At 39.0% G+C, this 20,351-nt stretch overlaps 1 protein-coding gene across 6 annotated transcripts in view; it reads right to left on the bottom strand.

Annotated features, from left to right (window-relative positions):
- OSBPL5 (oxysterol binding protein like 5) overlaps positions 1 to 20,351 on the bottom strand; it is a 125,748-nt gene that overhangs the window by 54,605 nt on the left and 50,792 nt on the right. For 3 of the 6 annotated variants that reach the window (XM_087716993.1, XM_087716983.1, XM_087717000.1), the window contains one exon: positions 11,863 to 11,928. The exons of 2 other annotated variants lie outside the window; for them this stretch is intronic. The gene's annotated coding sequence lies outside the window, so the exon portion shown is untranslated. Of the gene's footprint in view, positions 1 to 10,197; positions 10,220 to 11,862; positions 11,929 to 20,351 lie in introns of those variants that run through there. One more of the 6 variants, XM_087717004.1, reaches the window with a different exon arrangement.

The raw sequence follows: 20,351 nt of genomic DNA on the forward strand, positions 1-20,351 counted from the left end.
ACACACAAGGACTGGAAGCTCTAGAAACACAGAAGAGAGTCAGGTGACTCTGGTTTTTTTGTGCAACCATATTACACGGCTCCAGAAAAGAAAAAAAAACTTTAAACCATTTAATTTTACAGAAAATTACTGCTGTGTAGATCTAAGGATTAAGTAGTCTTCTCAGCAAGTCAAAAATTCCCTCACATGCAAAGTCCAGATTCCAGGAGACAACAGCAACCCGTTTTGCTGCCCTTTTTATGGAGTCTGGAAAAGCTAGCATCTAAAAGCACCCATTCTTCATAGTGCTCATTTCACGAAATATATATTCAATATATTCCATTAATTACATAGATGAAAGCTCCCTTCATTAAGAAAGAGCTTATTGTTCAGCCTCTGATTGTCTAGTGGGGAAAGAACTCAGCTTGTCTTGCAATCAAAATGTCATACTAGCAAAATAAAGAGGATTTAGACATTAGTCTCACTCTTCAATCTCCTCCTCATGTTCCAGATTTAAAGTTTAGGAAAAACGTCTTAGGGTTATTCTTGTTATTATTACAATATTCAATGTCAATTTGTAACCTGACTGGTTTAGATACAGTCAAACAAGATAGAAAAGGAAAAAGAACAAAATGTAAAGCATACAAAAATATATTCAAAACTATATTCAGTAAGAGATTAAGAAGAAACAAGCAACCATAATGACATATAACATCAAACCTAAGCTAATTTAATTATAGCTTAATGCTGAACACAACTATGGTTCAGAAATAATATTTCCCTTGATTAGTTAACGGCTAGTTTCACAAATTACATTGATATAATGCCTTTCATTTGATTTTGACTTGTATAATGTGTGAACTCACTGCTGTAGTTTGAAAATTATGTTTTATGTTTCTGAGAGTGGAAAGGACCAATTCAATTGCAGCTTGATGAACAATAGTTAAGCAAATGGTAGAATAACATACCCCCTAATATATCCAGGTTAAAAAAACTAATTCTATAAAGAAAGAAATCCTACTGAGTTAACAAGGCTACGACAGTTCAATTTCATTCCTAGTTATTTGGAGATACAACTCCCAAAATTAAATGGGGCTTGCTTTTGTAACACAAATAGGATTTCCATGTTAAAAAAAAATCATACCACTTTCTTTCAACACCTCTAATGTTATATTTCATTTTAACATCTTAAAATTTATTTAATAAAACATGTGCATATGTTTTATTCAATAAGACCATTTCTGGGTACTCTATTTAAGTATTTCATACAAGTAGGATTAATAACATAGTTTGCATGCAGACTTCAAGCATTTTTCAAAGTAACGGCTGCTTTCTGTATTATTATTAATATATTTCATTTCTTCTATAATAAGCAGTAATAATATTTATTTCATTTTATAGTGCACAGTTAATAACAGGATTACAGTTTCAAGCTATCCGGACATGATATGATGGTAAAATATACACACTACTCTAAGTCTGGCTGACAACACTGAATTCACTGGCAGGAATCACCAGAGGTGAATTAATGTCTACTTGCGAAATAACGTGTTTCTAAATAATTCTTAAGAATCAATTTCTAGACCCAGAAAATGCCTCCATCACCCAGATATTTGGCTGCATGTTTCAGATGTTTGAACAGGTAATTGAAATTCTGTTCCTGCAGTTTGAGGTAAAAAGAAATGGAGCCATTTGGTTTCAGCTTTGGATCTTGCTTTAAAATTGATACAACTTGCCAGACTTTTTACACTGCCACGGTTTCCAATTCCCAAAAGCAGTTTGAAGATGATGGGTCAGATAACTGAAGCCTGAGATGTGGGAGACAGGATGAGGGAAGAGTTCCTAAAAATGGCGAAACCATTCAAACTTGGAACCATTTCCAGAGAAAAATAGAAAAATCTCCTGCCCTTCTGCCACCTAGTGGCTGCCTAGATTTCTGCAACCCGAATCTGGTAATCTTTCAAATGCATCCCTGAAAAGAAAACTCCAGTTTTGGTGCAATTTCAAATAAATCTTCAGTAGAATCAGAAAAACAGCACTACATTTATCAAAACTGACATGTCATGTGACTGTACAGTTCAATGCTGAATCTGACTGGGCTGCAAACTCTTATTGCAAGTGTCCTCAGGAATAGCTTAACAAAAAGACACTATTCTGCCAATAAAGAATATTTGTAGCCCAGGTTGAAATGAAGGGTCCTTGGTGCTCTCTGAGCTTTGGGGTTGTTTTTTTTTTGGCAGATGTTTCATTATGCAAGCTAGGTAACAGCATCAGTGCTGATTATGTTACCTAGTTTAGGTAGCGAAACATCTGCAAGAAAACAAGCAAGCTCAGAGATCACCAAGGACCCCACAGTATTCTGCAAAAACGGACCTAGGCAGTTACTATTTCAGCTTCAACTTCTCTCATAAATGTTCCGTCATAGAAAGCCAATCTCAAACTAAAATTAACACCCAGGCTTCCGTTCAGATCAACAGCAGGAATAATAGGGTGGCTTTTATTATAGTTTACTTGACTTAACCCATTTACATGGTTTAAATACACTAAGCCACAAAATGTTATTCATAATGTACTTTTAGTCTAGCAAACTCACGAGATATATTTTCTCCACCCTACTCCTGATAAAGCTATTTAGTTAAAATAAATAAATGGGATAATTGTATTCTTTTACTCTTTCAGAGCATACAAAAAGCAAGTTAATGGATGGATAAGATTTCATAAACAAATTCACTTCTCCATTTTAGATTTTACTAATCTAACTATATCAGATGGAAACATATTGACCTTGTTTGCAACATGAATGAGGCTGGTTGCATTTGCTGACTACTGTTGGTTTCATGTGTTGTCTGCATCTGTTGTAACACCCAGTATTTATCAAGGAGATCTTGATCTTTTCTCAGGAGAGATTTATTTAGCAAATCTGGTGTAGTGGTGAAGGTAGAGGCCTAGAGGCTAGGATACTGTGAGTTCAAGATCTCCCTTAGGCTTGAAAGCTGTCTGTGTGACTTTGGGCCAGTTATTCTCTCTTAGCACAACTCACTTCACAGAGTTGCTGTTGAGGTGAAAATAAGAAGCAGGAGTGTATGTGATATCAAAAGTAAAATGATATGATGAAAAAACTCTCATCTTCCTTCTTTCTTGAGATAATTTGATGCAAATGGAGGCCAACACCAGATACAAAACTGGCAGCTGTGACATCTCATTGTTGTGTAATAAAAATAATAATAAGCAGCAATGCTACGTTGGAATATCTGCAAGAAATACCATATGCCTGCAAGTAAGAATTGATGGTTCGCAAAACAGACAAAGTAACAGAAAACGAAGAAGCTAAAGTGCTGTAGAACTTATGAATTCAAACATAGAAGCACCTGACATATAACACTCTGGACGTGACCACTGTTGATAAGCAAGACAATGTTTGGATAAGGAAGTACCTGGAGACGGCAGAAAAGTAGAGGAAAAATTGGAGAAGATAACAAAACACCTGCAAAAATAAGTAGAATCACTGTGGCAAAAGAACGCAAAAATGGTACCAATAATACTAGGCACCTTGGGTGCAACCTCAAAATAACCGAAGCACCACTTGAACACCATCGGAATTGACAAAATCATGATCCGTCAATTCCAAAGGGCAGCTTTACTTGGAACAGCTGACATCCTGTGACATTTTTAACACTATCAAACAACATCTGTTAACCCAGGCCCTTGGAAAGGACTCAACAGATGGCTAAAATTTCCAAATCCTGACTAAACATCAGGCTAACTGTGCACAAAATAATAACAACAACAACAACAACAACAACATGCTTTGCACCCTAAAAGTGATGTTGACTGATTATATCTACCAAGAGCAGAAGGTGGTCGAGGACTCCTACAAGTAAAACAGACTGTGGAAGAAGAAAAACACAGCTTGAATGATAACATCCAGAAAAGTGAAGAACCAATGATTAAGGAAGTAAATAAAGGAGGCCTTTTAAAGACAACTAAGTCAAAAGCTGAAAATTGGAAAAACAAAGCTATGCATAGCCAATACTTGAAAAGTATTGAAGGCAAAGGTGACCAAAAGCTAACTTGGAACTGGTTAAGATCAGGAGCACTGAAAAAAGAAACAGAAGGCTTTATTTTGGCAGCTCAAGAACAAGCCTTAGCCACAAACTGCATGAAGGCAAAAATTCAACATGTTACCACCAACAGCAAATGTCACCTCTGTAACGAGAAAGACGAGACAGTCAACCACTTGATCAGTGGGTGCAGCAAAATTTCACAAACTGACTACCTACAACGCCATGACCGCGTTGCTAAGATCATTCACTGGAAATTGTGCCAAAAGTTTGGATTTGAGTACAGCAAAAACCACTGGGAACATCAGGTTCAGAAGGTTTTAGAGAATGAGAAAGTCAAGATCTTGTGGGACTTCAGAATTCAGACTGACAGGCACTTGGTCCACAACACACCTGACATAACAATAGTTGAAAAGAAAAAAGTATGGTTCATTGACATTGCAATACCTGGAGATGCACGAATTGAAGATAAACCGCAAAAAAAAATCACAAAGTACCGGGACTTGCAAATTGAAGTTGAGTGACTGTGGAAAAAGAAATGGTGGGTTGTCCCGATTGTAATTGGAGCTCTTGGAGCAATACCTAAAGGGCTACCTCGCTATTTGGAAATTTTAAATTTATCAGACTTGAACATTCTGATTCTACAAAAAACCACCCTACTTGGAACAGCTTATATCCTCCAATGTTACCTTAACAGTTCCTATGCCCTTGGTTAGGACTCGAGCTGTTGAGCTCCAACCAGCTCCAAAGGCTGTGAATCTCACCATATAATAATAATAAATGGCAGTTATAGCAAGAAGTGGAAAACTCACACCTCTGCATAAGATCTCTAGATCGCTACGTTAAGAATCAGCAATGATTTTCCAGCATCCCACCTAAAGCTGGCATCATAAAAATTGCCATAGTGACATATCATCCTAAAAGCTGAATGCAAAATAGAAAAGCAAAGAAAAAGTAAAGAGTTGTTGCTATATGCCAAAAGTGTACCTGCACGTGATAACGCACAGCCACACCCTTATTGCAATGCGCACGTGACCCCTGATACATACACGTGTATCCCCGCATGCGCATGTGCGTCCTCTGCAAGCACGTGTGCGTCCCCTGCATTTGTGGCATACCTGAAGACCAGCTGGCCAGCAGGAAGCACACATGCATGCGCGGTGGAGCTGGGTTGGGATGACAGCTGGCGTGCCCACAGAGAGGGTTCTGTGTGCCACCTTTGCCATCAAGGTGCTATCCAGCCAATCCTGGACATTTCTTATCCACATGCATGAGGTCCTACCTATTGCAGACTTTTGTTTCCCAATTAATAAAAGAAAAAAATATGCCACTCCCTTGCCCCAAATGCTTAAAACTAATCCCAGTTTATTGGGTATTAACTGTATTGGTTCTGTAACACTGAAGCAGAAGGTTTCACTCTCTACTTTGTCTTTGACAAAAGAAAGGAAGGATGAGCAATGCAGAAGTCTCTGTTCATCTTATTAGTCATGATTTACTACTATTACTAGTATGAACTTCTATTTAGTAGCATTACTAGTATGAAGCATTACTAATATGCACATGATTAATACAGGCAAAACTTCCTAAATCCTATCATGCTTTAAAATGACAATATTACCTTTCAGTAATCAGAGGCGAGAGAGTTCTGAATCATTTTGGGAACTACTATTATTTGGGTGAGATGCTCAATGGAAGGAGATAGCATATGTACGTGGCTGGATCATAAATCACCCACCCACCCTTTTTTTTCTTTTTTCTTCTTCTGTTCAATTGTGTCAGATTCTCGAAGATGGCTTGGACAAGTCTCTGCAGGTTTTTTTTAGCGAAGAAACTTTCACAAGTGGTTTGCCATTGCCTCCTCACTTGCGCTGTGACAAAGTGACTGGCCCATAGTTATCCAGCTGGCTTTGTGCTTAAGGAAGAACTAGAACAGGGCTATCAAACTCATGGCCTGCGGGCCAGATGCATCACATGCTGGCCACGCCAACGCCCCGTTTCGCAAAGGGGGGGAAAGTACTGATGTCACATGAAACCACCACAACGATGCAAGTTTGACACCCCTGAACTAGAATTCACACTCTCCAAGATTCTAGCTTGACACTTCCCTTTCCCACTACTTCTTGCTTTCTTTCAATGAGAGGTTCAATGGAAGGAGAAAATATACACAGGTGGTTACATATTCAAGTTGCTAAATCATAAAACCCTCAGAATCATGTAATACATTTGAAACCTTTTGAATCATCTCACTCCGTTTAATGGTGAAGAACCAGAAACAGATCACAATGAAAGCAATCAAGTAATACTCGGAATAATTTGATTTTAAACTGTATTTTCACAATGATATTTAAAAATTACTTTTAATGCTGTGAGGATATTATTTTCTTTTTTAAGTAGACTAGAGTCCATCCAACATGCATTTTTTAATCACTGGAAAAAACTATGTGAATATACTTATTTCTTTGAAAAGATTTATATACCTGCCAATCTTTTACAAAATAATCTGGGCAGCTCATGACAATATACCAAAAATAAAAATAACACACACACACACCAAAATTAAAACCACCTTACAGAACGAAGGTGGCATAACATTGTCGCCCCAGATATACTTGTGTTGAGCTCAATCCCCATCTTGGTGCAATGGCTGAACAGTATTAATTAACTCTGGTTAATTTAATACTGTTTTTTAAATTAATTTTCTTCTATATCCCGGGATCATCTCTCCTATCGTATTAAACTGCAGTGCAATTCTTGCATACAAGTAGTCATTGTAGTCATACAACCACAATTGGGACCGAAACTTCCATTGCTAAGTGGTATGGTTAAGTGAATCGTACTAAATTGTACAACTTTTTCTGCAGCGGTTGTTAAGCAAATCATACAGTTAAGTGAATCTAGCTTCCACCACCAACTCTGCTTGTTAGAAGACCCTGGGAAGGCTGTAAATGGTGACCACATGACCCTGGGATACAGCAACCACCATAAATAAATGCCAGTTGCCAAACACCTGCATTTTTGTAATCTTACTCCAGGGAATGCTGCAATAGTCATAAGGATCAATAATGCCACTTTTTTTTCAGCACTGTCTGTCATTAAATGAATGGCTATAAATCAAGGACTACCTGTAGTGCACAAAGCCTCCTCAACCAGTTGAGTCTTCAATTCCTGTAAATACTGAGTCAGTACGCTGACATTTACAAAACCAGATTAATAGGCATAAAGGTAAAGGTTCCCCTCGCACATATGTGCTAGTTGTTCCCAACTCAAATCGCCGACCTGCAGGCCTTTCTGATTGACAAGCTCAGCATCTTAGCCACTGAGCCACCGTGTCCCTATTTTAATAGGCATACTGAGTTTATTTTTATTTTTGAAAATACCCATAATTATATTTCTCCCTTTGCAGGCAGGGGAAAGAATTATAAAGCTAAAGCAACTTGCTACTCTAACTGAAAGAAGAATGCAGTCAAAGTTAATTTCCTTCGCCCATTAATGAGCAAGCAAAAATGCTTACTTCCATCATTCATTTATACCTGACCATCCTTGTTAGCAAGATTGTAATCACTATATGGGATTTTTAAGATTACGGCTCATAAATAAAGAAGTACTGCTTGCACACAGTTGGGATTTGAAAGCGCTATGGAAAGCATAACACAGGAAGGGATGAAAGCAGAACTAGGGGTACATCTTTTTTAAAAAAAACTAGGGGCAATTGAAGAAAGAAAGACTGGCTAGAATAATAGAAGGCAGCCTAATTAAAAGGAAAAAAATGCCTTTCAAAAGATTTTCAAGTGAAAATGCACCACTTAGCCATGACCTTGTCATGTACCCTGTGTCTATGAACTTCGCTGTATAAAAATGCTGTAAAATCAACTTGGCAATTTATAGCTAAAACCACTTGACTCTGTAAATATTATTTTTGCAAGTCTTTGAATGCCTCTCTTAGTTTACCTGTTGGTACCAAGAGAATAACTAATCTAAGCAATGGAGCATCACGTGTAAAGTTTTCACCTTCAGGTACTGGATAAATAACATAGAAACCATAAAGAGGAAGCCAGACTCTCCAATAAAACGTTACATCAGCCTCATATGTTTCAGTTTGATTCCTTCCTTGTTTCCTTCCCTTCCTTTTCTCCCTCCCTCCCTATCCACTCCTGGCTTTCAAGATTATTGCTACACATATAAAAGCAGAGAGGCTCTAGCCTTCTTTCAAAAATATGAATGTTAAAGAAGTACTACATTAAAAAAAAACCCATAAATATTTGTTACTTGGCTTTCTTTCATCTTTTTTGTAATGCAATAATTTAAATGGGTCTAGGATCTGTTTCTTTCTCCAACTTGTTCTTCCAGTTGTGTTCCAGGGTTATTTGATCTAATTATGTCAGATTTCCCAAGAATACTTATTCATTACACAATCAGACATAAATGTGGCTACTCCTCCTTGTGCATAGTAACACTCCCTGGAATAACCTAATTAATATCTTGCAGTACTTAACAGTAAGGTTCTAGTTTCACACATGAACCAAAGATAATGTTTCCTGTTATTAGAGATGGATGGGAATAGATGGGGGGGGGGGTTCCTACTGTTCTTAACAAGGATCCTTTACTGAAATATATGTTTACCCAATGTGTGAACACAGCCATTGTAGTCTGAAAGCCAAGATATGGTTCACTGTTATGTACAATTCATGGTTTAAAACACAATTGTTTATTGGCTTCTCAATACACAAATTACTAGGATTTTAGAGAAGATTTTTTTACCAATAACAGTGTGTGTGTGTGTGTAGTTAGTTAGTTAGTTAGTTAGTTAGTTAGTTAGTGATAGGCAATTTGTGATCCTACTGCATTACCAGCATTCTTCATCACTTGTAATGATGGCTGGGATTAGTGGGAGTTGAAGTAAAATATTTTCGTGATCAAGGTATTCAGCCCTAGGGAATGAGTAAGTATCAATAAAGATTTTATCTGTTTCAAAGGCTCTTAACCAAAAAGAATCACAGAAACATACATTGTAGCAAGGCATTAAATAGAGGCCTTGTCCAGTATTCTTGCAAAGATGTTAGATTATGCCTGAAAACAAAGCATATGTTTTCTAGCTGAACCAGGAGCCCTCTTATTCACATCTCTTTTTGCTTTGGGAAAAGGCAAATGGATTCGCCGACTATTTAAAGAAACATGAACACAACTGCAAATAACAGCAGAATCCAATACTTGACAGTATCAGTCTGATAAAATGCTAAATACCTGTTAGGGCTTGAAGTACCTTCATTGCAACAGAGATTTCAACTGGCATAATTAAGATGCTTGCCTGAAGGAGGCTACTGAAATTCACTTGGGTGAGAGACAATTTAATCACATTGCTCTCTCCAACCTCCGAAATGTACTAATCTAGCAATTCCCCCCAAATTACTGTATATACTCAAGTATAAGCCTAGTTTTTCAGCCTACTTTTTGAGCTGAAAAAAGCCGCCTCGGCTTATACTCGAGTCAGTGAAAAATTTGCCCGAAATGGAGGAGAAAAAGGGGCGGGGCCATGCCGCTGGGTGACGCTCGTGAATGGCCCAGCGCCCCTGAGTTTCCCCTCCCTCTGTGTCAGTTTGCCGCGCAGCGTGCACCGCACCATCCCCCCTCCTCACGTTCTAATGTAATGCAGGGCTATCTTACGATTCCCCTTCCTCCCCCTCCTGCCGCTCTGCAACGATGTCCCACCTCCTCCTTGTTATGGTAAGCAGCCACATAGCGATGTCCCACCTCCTCTGGTACAGTGATCCAATGATAGGAATCACTGTGCCGTGTGTCATAGGAGGTGGGACATCATCATCACAGCGGGACATCAGCATCATGAGGTGAGTGAAGTATTTCATTGAATACACCGGTATTGTGTGATAATAATTTGTTATGCAGAGCAAATTTTTACAATGGCTACTGTATATTTAATGGGCATAGGCAGGCTGTATATGTTATTCAATGGGCAATGGCATTATTGGTATCTATTTTTATTTTTGAAATTTATCGGTAGCTGCTGCATTTCCCACCCTAGGCTTATACTCGAGTCAATAACTTTTCCAGTTTTTTGTGGTAAAATTAGGTGCCTCGGCTTATATTCGGGTCGGCCTATACTCGAGTATATACGGTAATATATTTGGTTGAACTTACATACTTGATATACATTGCCAGTGTTCAGTTACTCATCCTGAACTCTTCCCACAGTTCAAAGTGTTGACTCAGAGGTTCAGTTCAAACATAATGATAAACCCTAAAATAATTTGATTTTATTTCAGTGTATGTTATGAACAACTATGGTATTTTACCTAAGGTGTGTGTCCAGTTTATTCAATAAAACATGTTTAGGCAAACATGGCTTAATCCACTATATGAACCCAATTATGGTGCAATGACACATAGAAGGCAATACATGAATAATAGGTTAATATAAAGCACAGCTTGAATGAATATAGGTGACCTCTCTGCCTCTCTAGTACATAATAAAAAGTTTTAATTAATTATTTTGACATCATAAGAGTATATATTTGTGTATTATCTTTCATATGTAAGACTGAGATACAGAAGCTGCATCTCCTGGCAACTAAATCATTATGATAAAAAAGAGACAATTAGTATTATCTGTCAAAACGATACTCAATTAGGAAACTAGTATTAACTTGTTCTCCTGTCAGTTTCCAAGCTTCTGTATGGTCATGCATTTACGTTTCTATTTTGTTATATATACCTCCTTGTTTCTGAGGCAGAATCAATATTTTGTCCAAATAAAACGGTAGTGTTGCAGTACACTATTGTTTATAAGCGAGCCAAGATACAACACTGTTAGTGAAAGAAGTGCCATTGTTTTACTAACTTCTTTTTAAAAAATTTAGGAAGTACCAGTAAACGTAACTGAGCAGGCATGAAAAATGTAGGAATATACAACATTCAGGGTTTTTGTTTTACAAAGGTGCAGCTTCATAAATACTCTGTTCCTTCATCCAAAAATCATTACTTTTGTACCTACAAATTATTTATCAAAGAATTAGAAAGGATGGCCTATCTTTTTAGCAATTCTCCATCTATTTTCTAAAAATTAACCTGTCAATAGTCCTGACAGGACCCATATTCCTTTAGTTTTCCTGTTCTGTTATTGCTCTTGCAGAAGCTCTGATATTCAATTTTGTGGCAGTAATTCTATCATTTTTATTCTTTTTATGACAGTTATAAAAAGTCATAAAAGGCCTATAAAAAATATAAAGAGTAAAATAGTGCCTGAAGGAAAAAACTGTACAATATATATTAATCAGAGCTGGAATAAAATAGACTTAGTTTATAGATTGTGCTAAGCAAGTTCATTGCTCCTTCTTTGCAGAGTAATCCACAAATGACATTCTGAAACTCTCCATTAAATGTTTAGGCAGTAAAATTCAGTTTTTTTTTCTTTAAAAAAGGGAGACATTCTTGAACAAAAACAGAATTACCCCCCCCCCCATGACAAAAGTCCACCGGCAATGTGTTCGCTTACAAATGCAAAAAGCAATTTTTGATGAAATCTGTTTACTGAAAGAGAAAAACTTCTATTGCTATAGATATCTCAAGGGATTGGAAGCAACTACTGCTATTAGAAAAATGGCACCACCCTTTAAGAAAAGGAAAGTATATTATACAGAGTATTTTTTTTACTTCATCCTTAAAACAAGAAGTACATGGGCTGCTCAGAAATGGTAGTTCCATGTTTGAAAACCTGAGTGATCACAATGTTTTCTTTCTAGCACCTCAGAGTTAATCCCTACTAATTCTCTTCCTCACAATAACAAGAACGATAACAAAAGAGACTTACCTTGCCAGAACATGACTGACAGAAAGCAAGCAGGCAGAGGGAAGGCAAGATTTTCTGGTTATCGTACTGTAGGTGGGGAAAAAAATACCCTAATTACTTTAATATTTCTTCCCACAGATTGCTGTTCTGTGATTTATTAGTTTTAGAGTATGAGAAGTGATTTCTAAAACTGCCACTAAAACTCTTTGCTTAAAAAATGTGACCATTTTTGTCTTGATATTTGTGAAAGTCAGTCTATTCCTACTAGTGCTACTAGACTTGACACACGAACGTCTTCAAAGTAAGAAAGATATTTTCACTTTATGAGGTGTCACTATGTGACTGAACACCAAATTATATATTCTTCATTATATTTCATTAATACATATGCCTTTTCAGGAAAGTTTATAAATTGATGAGTAGCATTCAAATTAAGTTGATATAATTAAATCCTGTTGAAATAAAAGAGAATTTCAACTATCCATTAGGTTTTTACTGATTTCAATGGTGCTTCTAGGGAACAATTTAACTTTTAAAATTATTCAGAGAAAGGAAGGAAGCTAACCTAAAATTACAAGTAGTCCTCAACCTACGACCACAGCTGAGCTCAAAATTTGTTAAACAGTTGTTAAGTGATGGTCAAGGACCACCTGTATGTAGGAACTATTAGCTAAGCAAAAGGCGTTGAGATGTTTTAAATGTCTGTCTGTGTAATATTATATAATATTACTATAATCTTGATAAAAGCAGTTTCCTGTGGAGTTGATTTCCTGGTCTGGTCCATTTAGTGGGGCTGAGAGTATGCCATCCAATATAACAAAAAAAATAATTCAACATTATAAGAAAATAGTAGGAGTGGATAAGAATAATATCTGGTAAGTTGAAATAAAGATATGGTTGCATTATTTTCTCTATCTCCCAAGGTCAAAAAATGGAACAAATCACACTTTTATTAACTTGCAATCTTTGAAAAGGACAATATTGATCCAATTTAAACTGCAATTATATTTTGCTAAAGTAGTGTTATAGATTTTGTTTGGAAATTAAAATTTTAAGCCATTACTAACCACCTAGGCTGCCTATCTTATTGACCGATTTGGGAGAAGACTATTTAATGAGTCATGATCAAAGAGTTCAACTTCAGGAATCCTATTGCGTATCTAAATTAGTATCATTCACTACAAATTTTAGGTAAATACAGGCTAATGTTCCATAGATTGCCATCCTATTCCTAGCTCAATAGTCTTTTAATTATGATCCCATTTATTTAGTATCCATCTGAATTCAAAGCAGGTACTTTTGCCAAAGTTCCTGATTTAATCAGACACAGAGGTTTGTGTTGTGGCCCAGCAGGAGCCGTTGGAGCTGCCACCAGACTCCGACAGCGAGGGGCCCTATGAGTCAGCTCTGGAGGATGTGGAGGACCCTGGACAGGGTTCCGACTCCGAGCAGGGTGCAGAGAGGCTAGTTGGCCACCAGGAGGCGCCTGAGCCTTGGACCAGTGGGAAGGAGACAAGGGAGGGTGTTCCTGACGTCAGCAGTGAGTTGTTCCTGGATGCCTGGCACCGAAGAGCTAATAGGCGCCAGGAACAGTTGCGCAAGTACAGGAGGGAATTGCACTCAGCTGGTGGTAATTAGGCTCCTCTCCAGACTATAAAAAGACTGCTTGTGCACACACCCTTTTGCAGAAGTCAATGCAGGAACTAATGTCGGAGAACATTATTGTGAGCTTGGTAGGCTGTATTGCTGCCACGGCTTATCTGTGTTGGATTGCTGCCAAGGCTAATCTGTGTTGGATTGCTGCCAAGGACCTGTCTATCTGTTAATTAAATGCCGTAACTTATCGTTGGCTCGGAGTGTGTGTTGGTGTGGGACGAGGGGGGTCAGAACAGGTTTGTATAATATTCAAATCTCTACTGCCCCATGAATTTCACATAATGATTTTGGACCAGCCACTCTTTCAGTGCAATCGACTCACAGAGTTGTTACTGAGGGAATAAAAGGATGGAGGGGGAAAGACCTGTGTAATTTACTTTTCAATTGAGCTTTCAAATAGTTGAATATACATGTTGCAATTATATATGATATTACATTGGATTGTAATGTCATATATAATCAAGGAACATATTCCTGCTCATATCCCTCTAATATATAATATCCAAAAGCCTAGACAAAATTGGCTACAAGGCACTTCATCAGGATAATGGCTAATTTGTATCAGTGATGTGTTGACTAGGGGAGGAGAGCTAGCAAAGGGATGACAGAAATCAGCTCAATAGATTATGCTTCACTGCACTATTTCTCAAAAATGTCAAATGTCAAACTACGGAGCACCACCCTGCATTAGTAAAAGGATAGGATTTAGTTTAATCGTTTGTAGCATCCTTTCCATTACAGAATTAGACAGATACAATTCAAAGTTAAAAAATGCTAAAGGAAATTCCAGAGTTGACTCTAAGGGAATGAGTTTAAATATTTATTTGTGCCAGTACTGGCACAGTTATTTCATGCAGTTCAGAAGCATTGAAGACAGAGGTGGCAGAGAGAGATTGTGTTATATCTAATTCCTAAAATAAGCCATGAGTTTACCAGCCCTGGGTTGTCAAGTAAGCCACATAGATGATTCATGTGTCTTGGTTCTTAGAAAATGGCTTTGCAGAATTTTATCAAAGAATATTACATGGCTGATGGACTGGCAAATAGTTTATCCATTTCCTATCAGCAAGGAAATGAGAATGGGTAAGAAATAGAATATCGAATGAGCTGTTTCCACTGATCTGATGTCAAGACTGTAGTATAAGCATTTTCCTTTAAGCATCCAAAAAAAGGTAATTTTGAGTGGAAAAAGGTGAATTGTGCCTGTTTCATACATATATGAAATTTTAATTTCCATCATATAGTACAAGTCCATGCATTCTACTTTCATGTTGTTTTAATTTATTTATTTAGGATGTAATTTTTTCATTTTTTAATGGTGCCAGTGTGTTCACAATAAAAAGTGACATTATTATTATATAATGCATCTGTAAAGTAGACCCAACAGCCTACAACATGATTTCCAGAAGTGTTTCTGATTAAACATTTTCAAGCCCAAACTATTAACTGAGCTAAAAATAAACACCAATGCTTATATTCTCTTTTGGAAACTGTGGAATCACAGACGCCAAGAGACTACAGTTTAAAATCTGAGGCACAGGAGATACATGGAAAACTGAGCTGGGCTTTGGGAACGATTTACTCAAGGAGTTTGTAGCTTGGTTAGCCAGCAGGAGCTAAAATCTTCATTCAACCTACATGAAAATACTTAAGTAAATCTTTGATGAAAAAAACTGTTCCCAGGAAGCTTGGAAGAAGTAATAAAGATGAAAGGAGAGAACCCAAGTATTATGTATGCAATTTTTGGTTTCTTGTCATTGAGAAATTTTAATGTTCCCCAGAGTGAAGTCCAACCTGGAGCCAATGCTCACAACTAAATCCCATTGAGAGGAGGGTGGCAAATGTAGTTACCACCATCATCCAATGATACTTTTGTGTGGGGTTTTTGCTGAAGCAATCCCTTGAATCGAGGCCCTGTTCTATAGCTTTCACCATTTGACCAACAGATGCCAAGTAGTAAGCTGGACAAAAATAGGTTTTCTGGCACAAATCTGTTTTGTTTCCTTTGGAATTGTACCATTCTACTCCTCATAGCAATAATTAATGCCTGTCTCCTCTTGCTACAGTTCATAAGTGGCTCTGCTTCCCTTTAGTAACAAGAAAAATGCTCTTTTGCACTGTGATGCCAGATGAATTGGTGTTTAAGTATCCCTGAAATGTTGCGAATAATGAATCACAGATCATCTTTTCTTGTCTCTTCCCTGGCAAAGGACTATTTTACAAGTCTATCCCTTAAAATAAACATCATTTATCCTTGTAAGTGACACTATGCACAAGCCCCGAAAACTCTTCACCAAAGCCTGTGAGTTTGGTTTAAAAGATTTTTCAATGCATTTGATACAAAGAAAAATGGAAATTATGGAAATAGTATTCAGTTGTAAAGATTCTGAGTACTAATCTGCAAGCGTTTTGTTTAGTTCTAATGCCTTCCTTGGTGCTATCAAGATCCTATTAAAATTAAACATTGTGATTTTCAGGGGGTGGGGAAATCAACTTGAAAAAGGGCATAGACTATAAAAAGATGGAGGAGTTGTTTCAAGGGATCTGCCTACTTTCTAATTTTTTCCTGAGGCCTTCCACTTTTTCTTGATGCCATGCAGGCCTACACGTTCCATGTGGTACTCTCAGCCCTCCAAATCTAGGCATCTGTAGCTTCAGCTTCTTCGATCATGATCTGCAAGTTCTCAGACTTAAAACTCATTCAATTTTGTTTCACCCTTTCAAAAGCAACTCAACTGGCTGCTGCACACTTTGTGCTCCAAAACCCTGAGAACAATACATGATGACAAAGCACTGCTCTTAGGAACACTGTAGAAAAACATCCCACCTTCCTTTTTAATATATCAAATGTCACTTCAATTCTGCCTTAATTGAGGAAGGAGCAATATATTTTTGGAAGAGAGCCATGACTCTTCCGTCTCTGCCAATTTCTAGTAATATATTTTTTTTGCTGGAGATTTTGGTCCCCTAGCAACTTGATTGCCACAAAGAATTGTGAGGCCTTATTTGATTTGGTATACAGATAGTCCTTGCTTAATAACTGCCTTGTTTGGCAACTGTTCACAGTAATGAAAAAGTAACTTGGTAACCAATCCTCCCATTTATGACCTTCATAGGTTTATAAAACAAAGGAAATTGAAGTATCATTGTAAGCACAGTTCTGATTTCACTTCATACAATTTCATATTAAAACCAACTTGCCAGTCCCAACTGTGGTTGCTAAGCAAGTACTACCTGTATGGTGTTCATCTTCGCTTCAAGTATCAGAGAAAAGTGATGTAGGTGTATGTAGGGGTTTATGAGAGTTCCACTTCTTGGAGGTGGCGGATTTCTCTATTTTTACAATGCATATTCTGTGGTATTTTCATTAACCGCCAGCAAGTACTCTGTGAATATCTGAAGTTGTTTGAAAAGTTGTGAAGTAAAATTTAAAGCTTGATGGCTAATTAACACACTACCATTCAAATCCTTGCTTTCCTCCAGACTGAGAACTTTTTTCAGAAACTGTAAGACACTGAAAGAGACATGTATAAAATATAATAAAATTTATCCTTTGTCAATCATGTAAACAATAAAATAAATAATATATAAGTAAGCTACCAACTCAAGAAATAGACTACATCTGTGATGGCAAACCTGTGGCACACAGAGCCATCTCTCCGGGCATGCAAGCTGTCTCCCGTTGTTCTTCCAGGTTCCAACATGCCTTGGGCTTAAGTTTATCTGCTACATCACCGGAGACAAGAGTGGAGGCGCTAGCCAGGAGTGCAAAGGGAGGATCTATGGTCGGTAACTGAAGGGCCTTAGAAAATGCCTGCTCCATATTGTAGAAGCGGCGGTCATTGCTCCCTGGATTGGGCAAGGAAAAAGGGGTAGAGTTGGTACCTCCTTATCTGTATTTGGATTAATAAACATAGCGAGGTTGGGGTCCCTCTGTTGAGAGACTGGCGGGGCCCCCATGCCAATCTGAGTAGTCTTCTTGGCTTTGTGCAATAGGGGCTTGAAGGCCGGAGGTGTAAAGAGGCCTGAGAATCTGGAGGGATAGCCTCCTCCTCATCTGAGAAGCCTAATTCTGGAGGAGCATCCTCCCCCAATGCAGAGGCCTCACTGACCACTGATGGGGAATGAGCCCTGGCCTGGCCTAGGCCCCGGGCCGGGGAAGGAGACCTGTGGCACCTATTATCAGAGAGGGATCTAGAAGCTCTTTGGGATGACTGGTCCCTTTGGACTAACCCTGATGTGATTCCTCTAGAGATTGCTGAGGCGATAAGCCTCCTGATGCTCTCAGGTAGGAGGTCTAAATCCTCCAGGTCCTCCTCTGAAGGTCTCATGGCAGATGGGCCTTGTGGGGCTAGGAGGGAGGGAGGTAGATAATCCCCGGATCCCCTATCTGAAGGCTCGCCACCCCCCACCCCTAAATGAACTAGGGGAAATAGGGGGAGAAGGTGAGGTCACCTGCCTGCCACGTCTGGCTGGGGAGACTGAAGGAGACAAAGGACTGAACCCCCTAGGAAGAGAGGGGAAGGGGGGAGGAATGGGCCTCACCGGAGACCTGAATCTGTCTGGAGAAGTGGGTCAAACATGGTGAGATAGTTTCTCAGCCCCGGCCACTCTCGTCTCCAAGGCCTTCTGTCTGCGGAGCTCATCTCTCACTTTGGCCCTGGAGGGGCGCTGATCTGCAGACGGCTTAGAAGTTATCACCCTAGGCCTCAACCTGGCCTGGCCTTCCTCTCTCTCCTCCCCATTGCTCCCTTCATGGGCCTGCGCTACCCCGGTGCTGGTAGAGGCCATGCCTCACTCATGTGGCTGGTCTGTTTGGAAGTCGAACCAGAGCCTTTTCGGCCTCAATATGCGGTTGTGCTGCCGGTCAGAAGAGCTCTTGCCACTGATCACAATGTAGGCCTTGCCCGTGTGGAGGTTGGCGCCACAAGGTCGCTCCAAAACGGCCACCGCGCCTTGTGGTGAAGGAGATAGAGGCCACCCGGTAAGTTGACTCTGAGGTGGAAGCCTCTCGGCGAGTCAGTTATTAGTACTGCTCCCACTTGCTTTGGCTGTGTGGCCGCGCTGCCACACAGGCTTCCGAAGCACTCTTAGGAGTTGCGTTCGGCGAGGCTAGAATGACACGCCCAATTTCCTCTGCCGCGGCAAGCTGTCAAGGTGTGGCGGCTTTGGGGCGCATCTGGGATAATCCCAGCGATGTGACTTGCAACTCGCGTTCCATCATCTTGCCTACCTTGTCGCCTTAAAGCCTCTAGCAATCTTGGCTGTGAATGGGAGCTCGTCACCCCTGCACGCCCAGGAGTCGGACAAATCCCTTTGGCCCAGAAGCAATGGGAGCCCTGCCTCCTTATGAGACTGACTAGCAGACTCGATGGCCGGCAGTCGAAAATTTAGCAATTTAGAGTAACCAATTTATCAAATTAAAATAGTAATTATTAGTATCTCAAGGAGCCAAAAACCAGTGCTTGGACCAGGAGACTGAGAGGAAACTGGGAGCCAATAGTGAAGGATGGTGACTTTAAGAAAATTCCCTCAGTCTCTGGAACAATCAAGTTGTGACTTAACCCTGTTGTAGCCCCTCCCACCGAGCTGCAGGAAAACCAACTGATACACTTTCTATAGTATGTAAAGAAGGAAGATTTTATGCGTTGTGTTTGTTTCAAAAATTAAAAAGAATTAATACTTTTTAAAAGTAGCCATCCAATGTGCATGCACATTGGGCAACTGGTCTTTACGGACACATGTGCGCCAGAAACTGGAAGACCAGGTGGCCGGTGCTCATGTACACACAGGACATCGAAAGAGCAGCGCATATGCACCAGGCGGCTGCTGTTCTGGTTTCTGGCACACATGCATGTGTGCATGCATGCTCCCATTTTGTCACTCAATACTGAAAAGGTTTGCCAACACTGGACTATGTGATTGGATCCCCCCCCCTGCTTTATATGCTACACATATACTACCAAGGATTTGTACTAGTTTTTATTTATTTTGAGAGGGAAGATGTGACAGTCAAGTTGTTGAAGCATTTTATGTGCACTTGTACAGAAGTGTTTTCTTTTTACTGGAGAACATATGCGTTATTATATTTTAAAATTTAAAAATGAGATAATGTGAACATCCCCTTCAGAAATCCAGGGGATGTTCTCACTGACAGAAGCATCTACAGAATATGTATTGAACATTTTTAAACACCGCGACCAAAGTGGAAATTCACTGAGAATGTTCACAGCTAATCTGCACAGAAAGGATATCCTGAAACTGTAACTGGCTTTCTATGGAAAGAAGCTAAGTTGTTTTTAAAGAAATCAGAAAGGTCAGCTTGCCTCTTCCAGATGAAAAAGACAATGGGAGTTTTAGGAAACATCTAGATATTCCTGCTCTTTATTATATTAATCCTAAATGTCAGTCCATGCCCTAAAGTGAAGCATGCCATCTGCTCAGTGCTAGGACACAAATTAATGCATCCCTAGGAGATGGCTCTTGTTGAACAGAGTGGAACGTAGCACCTCTCACACAGAACCTGGTTTCATGATCAAACAGTAACATTTTTCTTACTGTTTAATCAGTCTGTGCCTTTATGTAAATTAAAATCTTTATTCTGTATGCTGTGCTTTGAGGTGACAAAGAACAGATCCTTAAGTTCTTCAATGTGGTACCCTTTAAGGCAGTGAAGAATATCTATACCCACAAGTATTTTTTCTGACATTCCCACTGTTCATTCCCACTGCTTTTCTTTGCATCCATCCCAGTTTGCCTGTAATTCTACAAGTATAATGCCCAGAGTTTAACAACATATTTGCCTGAAGTATGATATTACGTAAGAACCAAACTGACTACAATTCACATAAAAA

Source organism: Thamnophis sirtalis, unplaced genomic scaffold (assembly GCF_051295495.1).
Source record: "Thamnophis sirtalis isolate CommonGarterSnake01/CBP01778 unplaced genomic scaffold, rThaSir2_p1.2 scaffold_1, whole genome shotgun sequence".
In the NCBI taxonomy this organism is placed as follows: domain Eukaryota; kingdom Metazoa; phylum Chordata; class Lepidosauria; order Squamata; family Natricidae; genus Thamnophis; species Thamnophis sirtalis.